Raw genomic sequence first — 6,627 nt, forward strand, 5'->3', positions numbered from 1 at the left:
TTAGTGGCCCTCCATGTTCAGAACAAATCTGCTCAATGTAAAAGTAAACCAGTTTTTTTTTTCCTACCTGCCAGCTGTGCAAGCTCCCGCAGGGATCTGAGAGTAAAGCTGGGTACTTTTCTCATGTCTCATGCCAGAACTAGAGGCTCCTCAGGCAATGAAGTTGCACAGGTATCAATGCAGGGCAGAGAGAGCCCAACAGTTTGGAAGTTAGCTAGCAATTCTGCTGGTACGCAAGCCAGCTCCCTCTCCCGTAGCTGTGTTGGTTCTGCGAGGCTGACAGGAACAAGGTCTTATTTTGGTCTCTATCACTAGCTAGCGCTCAGAGCTGTTGATTAAATAGATTCCATCACTAGTCACTGTATTTTCAGCTTAGATGCAGCACATTTTAGCACAACAAAAAATAGGAAATTATTTTACAACTGCCTTCAGTTCTCTCAGGCTGTTTGGACTCTCTGCCTCCAGAGTGCATTGTCCAATCTGTGCCACATAGCCAGGAACAAGGAAGACATTATTCTGACAGGTTGTAATATTTTAAGAATGTTGACAAGCTTGGAGATCAGTTTCAGATTGTTGGGTGCTTTTCTAGTTTCACTCCAAGAAGTAGGCAGAAAATTACTCTGATAATACCCTTAATTTCCTGCAAATGGATAATGTTCCCTTGAAAGCTGTTCTCACTGATAGTCTATAAATGTATCTTAAGAGAATATCTTATACAGTCTAATATAGGATAATGGGAGAAGGCAGGTTCTCCAGACTAGTTTTTGAGATCTGTGTCTGCTCCAGCTTCTGAACTCAATTCTTTCCTAAGTGCACTTAGTCGTTGGCTATGAAAGTTTAAGGTAATTTGACCAGATAATTGCCCTTTCAGCACTCTCTTTGCTGGCTTAGGTTGGCTGATTTAAACAAGAGGCAGATCTGTCCAGAAAGGTCTAGCAGCACAAGGAACATCCCAAGCCCTGTTTCTCTTTAGATAAGGTGCTGCCCAAATAAGAGTCTGGTGGATTTTTATTTAAGTAAGAAAATTAAAGACTTTTACTAACTACAAGTGTCAATGTGGCAAAAGGACTTCCAGTCCATGGGCTAGTCAAACGCAGTGTCAGATACTGATCTTGGTCCCATAGGTCTTACTCCAGAGGCATGGCCTCCGGCAGGCTGGCCCCAGAGTAACTGAGTTCAGTATCTGTCCCAGATGTTGAGGATAATGCTAAGCAGCATCATGAACAAGGCTGGAACTCCCCGAGGGGCTGCTGCTGGGTGCAGAGCTCACGTCACCTTAACCCTCCAGCTGGAATGTTGGGGTGTTAGAAACACGAGGATTGGTCGGCTAGGCAGGGCGGTGGGGTCTATCTATCCTGGAGCTGCATATCTGCCAGTTTGTTTGCCACTCAGGTTTTCTTAAATAAGGGGCCTGAGCAGAACGCATTTCTTCTATCCATATAACGTGTCCGGTCCAGACTGACTGTCCCCCTAGGCAGAGGGATAGTCGTGGCTTCTGAACAGTGTCGGCAGCTTTATTCGTCTCAGCGGCTTTATTGGGTATCGTTGCGAGAGCCATAAGTTACCTGCCGTCGGTGCACAGTGATACGTCTGCAGGATGCTTTGCTGTAGCGGAGCTGAATGCTTCGTCCTGCTTATTGAGGGGGATTTCCTGGCTGCATGCGCCCAAAGTTGGGCACACCTGCATCAGTCCTGGCAGTGGTGTGCTAGCTGGGCATGACATCCTGCCTTACTGGCGAATTGACCTAACCTAGAACCACACACAGTGCCCTGGTACCCCCATCTCCACAGCGGGAGCCTGCTGGGGCCCCGTCCTTGGACGGTCCTTCAGCTCTACCATCATAAACATGGGTGCTAACAATGATAATTCACACGGAAGCGGCTGTTAGTCTGGGGGGAGGGAGGTTAATTGTGCGTAGTGTTGTGCAGCCTTTGCAGCTCTCATTGGGGAGCTCAGCTGAGGGCAGCTCGACCCACAGGTAACATCCTGGGGCGTATCAGTCCCCTGAGAGAGAGAGAGCCAGTGACACGTCACCTCACCTCCATCCAAGGCTTCTGGCGTCAGCGTCACTCTATACAGTAGAGCAAGGCCCACCCTGCAATCAGAGACAATTCAGAGAGCAGAGCAAGGGAAGGCCAAGCACAGGCCCAAACCCACTCTTTCATTTCCCTACCCATCACCTCTCTACGCTCCCAGTGTCGACTCGCCGCTCATCTCCGTTCATGGGCCCAGCCTTCATCACCCACTTGTTCATGTTTCCAGCAATCATCTTCCTGCTCTCTCCCATGCTGCCCTGCATGCGTGGGAGGAGCAGCTTGCAAACATCTGCAAAGCTACCTCATCAGCCTTCAAATCCCCCCTTGAACTCTCCTCTTCTGCGATGCTTCGAAAAAACATGACAATGGGATGTACTGTGACCAATACTTCTCATGCTGACCAGTAGCGTCTCTGTGCGTCCTCCCGCTCTGTCTGCTTGCAGCCACCTAATGTCACTTGTCTTATTCTTAGATCATAAGATCTTTGGGGCAGGGACCTTTCTTTGTTACAGATTTGTGCAGCGCCTAGCACAACGGAGCTCTGGTCCATGACTGTGGTTTTTGGTGTTATCACAACACAAAGAATAATCATTTCATTTCTGGTGACATCTTGGATTCCAAACAGTCCCACTTATGGCACAGACTTTCCCTCAATTCCCTCCTCCCACATTTATCAACCACTTGCCTTCCCCTTTCCTGGGACCGTAGGGACCAATGCATAAGAACCCGAGCAGAACAGAGGGGCCCTTTCCAGTTACAGTCTCTGCTCCCTGCATCTCTGGCTCATTCCAGCAAAAACACCGCTCCCGAGTCCCTGCTGGGCCCTTTTGCGGAAGTCTGGGCATTAGGTGTTATGAAAACAGCTTCAGATGGCGCATTGGTCGGGGGGAGGAGTTGAACATCAAAGGGAAGCTCTTAGAAAGGCTGCTCCCCACCCATGCAGCACAAGGGAAGAGAAGGGCTGCCCTGGGTTCTCAATCGTAGGTGCTGTGAGTTCACTGGTGCCCTGGGGGAAGAAAGATGAAATATCTTTTCTTTCTGAAGCATATGTGAAAATGTTTACAGTGGCATGGGCTGTTGCTAATGACCACAGCCAGCTCCATGCAAAATAAGCCCAAATCTATTTAAGGTATTTCCAGGGAACTCATCACTGTGGTGTCTCAGAATAACAAACTGCTGGCCCTTTAAAGGCCATGGAGCACAGGAGAAGATGGGAGAGAATGCTCCTGCCTTGGGAATTCATTCGGCATGTAGCCACAGGCCTGTGGGGAGCAGGACTTGGTGGAATGCTGGGGAGATGGTGTCACTGCAGCATCTCCATTCAAGAGCAAGGCGATCCCCGGGGCTGCCCTTGCCCATCGGTGGGGCTGTGCCAAGGAACAGGACCGAACAGAGAGAAGCAGTGAGTGCAAAGGGGGTTCTATCTATGCAGGACTGGAGGTGCTCAGCCTTGCTTAGCTGTGGTCCTGCTTAATCATTAATCTCTCTCCGGTGAGAAGTGGCTGAGCTCCCTTTACCCACCACTGGGGCGGGGCTGCAGCCAGAGGTATCAGATGGGTCTCTCTGGGGACACGGCACGTGGGGCGTTATTAAGACTGGCCCAGATGGGATGTTCTCTCCCACCGTGCCTTTCTGGGGACTGTCCCTTTAAATTTGGCACAGACAAGCAGCTGTAGCCCTAAAATGGCCATTTTACAAACTGCTGCTGTTTGTTGTATCTCCTGATCTTCCAGCTGGTGAGTGTATCTTTCCGTCTTTACTTATTCCATGGGAAAGGGCCTGTTCTCCTGGACAGTACTCCTCTTCTAACCTCCTAAACGCCGGACCTAAAACTTCCAGCATCTCTTTCCCCCTGGGCTCAGAAATGCCTGCTCTGTTCAGCTCTTGTAACCCCTGTGCACGCCTGAGGAGTGTGTGCTGCGGTTTTCCCTGGCTGACCTGTCTGCGTCCGTAGAATGAATGGAAATATTCTGGGATGACAGCTAGCCAGTGCTGCTCTCAGCCCCTCTTCAGAAGTGTTGCCAGCTCTGAGTCTTGTGCTTATGGAAGGTTTCCTTAAAACCCCTGCTCCTGGAGTCATGCTATTACATGAGCATTTCAGATTTTTTTGTGTGTGTGTGTAAAGTATCTTTCTAGCCCCTATATGGGCATGGAGGAAAGCTTGGCCATGTGAACCGTCGAATCGTGGAAGTCAACGAATGGCTACGCAGATGATGTCAGAGAGAAGGCTTTGGATTCTTTGACCATGGGATGGTGTTCCAAGAAGGAGGAGTGCTAGGCAGAGACGGGCTCCACCTAATGAAGAGAGGGAAGAGCATCTTTGCAAGCAGGCTGGCTAACCTAGTGAGGAGGGCTTTAAACTAGGTTCACCGGGGGAAGGAGACCAAAGCCCTGAGGTAAGTGGGGAAGAGGGACACCGGGAGGAAGCACAAGCAGGAGCATGTGAGAGGGGAGGGCTCCTGCCTCATACTGAGAAAGAGGGGCGATCAGTGGGGCGATCAGCGGGTTATCTCAAGTGCCAATACACAAATGCACGAAGCCTGGGAAACAAGCAGGGAGAACTGGAAGTCCTGGCAAAGTCAAGGAATTATGATGTGATTGGAATAGCAGAGACTTGGTGGGATAACTCACATGACTGGAGTACTGTCATGGATGGATATAAGCTGTTCAGGAAGGACAGGCAGGGCAGAAAAGGTGGGGGAGTTGCACTGTATGTAAGAGAGCAGTATGACTGCTCAGAGCTCAAGTATGAAACTGCAGAAAAACCTGAGAGTCTCTGGATTAAGTTTAGAAGTGTGAGCAACAAGGGTGATGTCGTGGTGGGAGTCTACTATAGACCACCGGACCAGGGGGATGAGGTGGACGAGGCTTTCTTCCGGCAACTCGCAGAAGTTACTAGATTGCACACCCTGGTTCTCATGGGAGACTTCAATCACCCTGATATCTGCTGGGAGAGCAATACAGCGGTGCACAGACAATCCAGGAAGTTTTTGGAAAGTGTAGGGGACAATTTCCTGGTGCAAGTGCTGGAGGAACCAACTAGGGGCAGAGCTCTTCTTGACCTACTGCTCACAAACCAGGAAGAATTAGTAGGGGAAGCAAAAGTGGATGGGAACCTGGGTGGCAGTGACCATGAGATGGTCGAGTTCAGGATCCTGTCACAAGGAAGAAAGGAAAGCAGCAGAATACGGACCCTGGACTTCAGAAAAGCAGACTTTGACTTCCTCAGGGAACTGATGGGCAAGATCCTCAGGGAGAATGACAGGAGGGGGAAAGGAGTTCAGGAGAGCTGGCTGTATTTTAAAGAATCCTTATTGAGGTTACAGGGACAAACCATCCCGATGTGTAGACAGAATAGTAAATATGGCAGGCGACCAGCTTGGCTTAACAGTGAAATCCTTGCTGATCTTAAACACAAAAAAGAAGCTTACAAGAAGTGGAAGATTGGACAAATGACCAGGGAAGAGTATAAAAATATTGCTCAGGCATGCAGGAGTGAAATCAGGAAGGCCAAATCACACCTGGAGTTGCAGCTAGCAAGAGATGTTAAGAGTAACAAGAAGGGTTTCTTCAGGTATGTTAGCAACAAGAAGAAAGTCAAGGAAAGTGTGGGCCCCTTACTGAATGAGGGAGGCAACCTAGTGACAGAGGATGTGGAAAAAGCTAATGTACTCAATGCTTTTTTTGCCTCGGTCTTCACGAACAAGGTCAGCTCCCAGACTGCTGCACTGGGCAGCACAGCATGGGGAGGAGGTGACCAGCCCTTTGTGGAGAAAGAAGTGGTTTGGGACTATTTAGAAAAGCTGGACGTGCACAAGTCCATGGGGCCGGAAGCGTCTGAGAGTGCCAAAGGAGTTGGCAGATGTGATTGCGGAGCCATTGGCCATTATCTTTGAAAACTCATGGCGATCCGGGGAAGTCCCGGGCGACTGGAAAAAGGCTAATGTAGTGCCCATCTTTAAAAAAGGGAAGAAGGAGGATCCTGGGAACTACAGGCCAGTCAGCCTCACCTCAGTCCCTGGAAAAATCATGGAGCAGGTCCTCAAGGAATCCATTCTGAAGCACTTAGAGGAGAGGAAAGTGATTAGGAATAGTCAGCATGGATTCACCAAGGGCAAGTCATGCCTGACTAATCTAATTGCCTTCTATGATGAGATAACTGGCTCTGTGGATGAAGGGAAAGCAGTGGACGTGTTGTTCCTTGACTTTAGCAAAGCTTTTGACACGGTCTCCCACAGTATTCTTGCCAGCAAGTTAAAGAAGTATGGGCTGGATGAATGGACTAGAAGGCGGATAGAAAGCTGGCTAGATTGTCGGGCTCAACGGGTAGTGATCAATGGCTCCATGTCTAGTTGGCAGCCGGTATGGAGTGGAGTGCCCCAAGGGTCGGTCCTGGGGCCGGTTTTGTTCAATATCTTCCTTAATGATCTGGAGGATGGTGTGGATTGCACCCTCAGCAAGTTTGCAGACGACACTAAACTGGGAGGAGAGGTAGATACGCTGGAGGGGAGGGATAGGATACAGAGGGCCCTAGACAAATTAGAGGATTGGGCCAAAAGAAATCTGATGAGGTTCAACAAGGACAAGTGC

Source organism: Lepidochelys kempii, chromosome 26 (assembly GCF_965140265.1).
Source record: "Lepidochelys kempii isolate rLepKem1 chromosome 26, rLepKem1.hap2, whole genome shotgun sequence".
Lineage (NCBI taxonomy): Eukaryota > Metazoa > Chordata > Testudines > Cheloniidae > Lepidochelys > Lepidochelys kempii.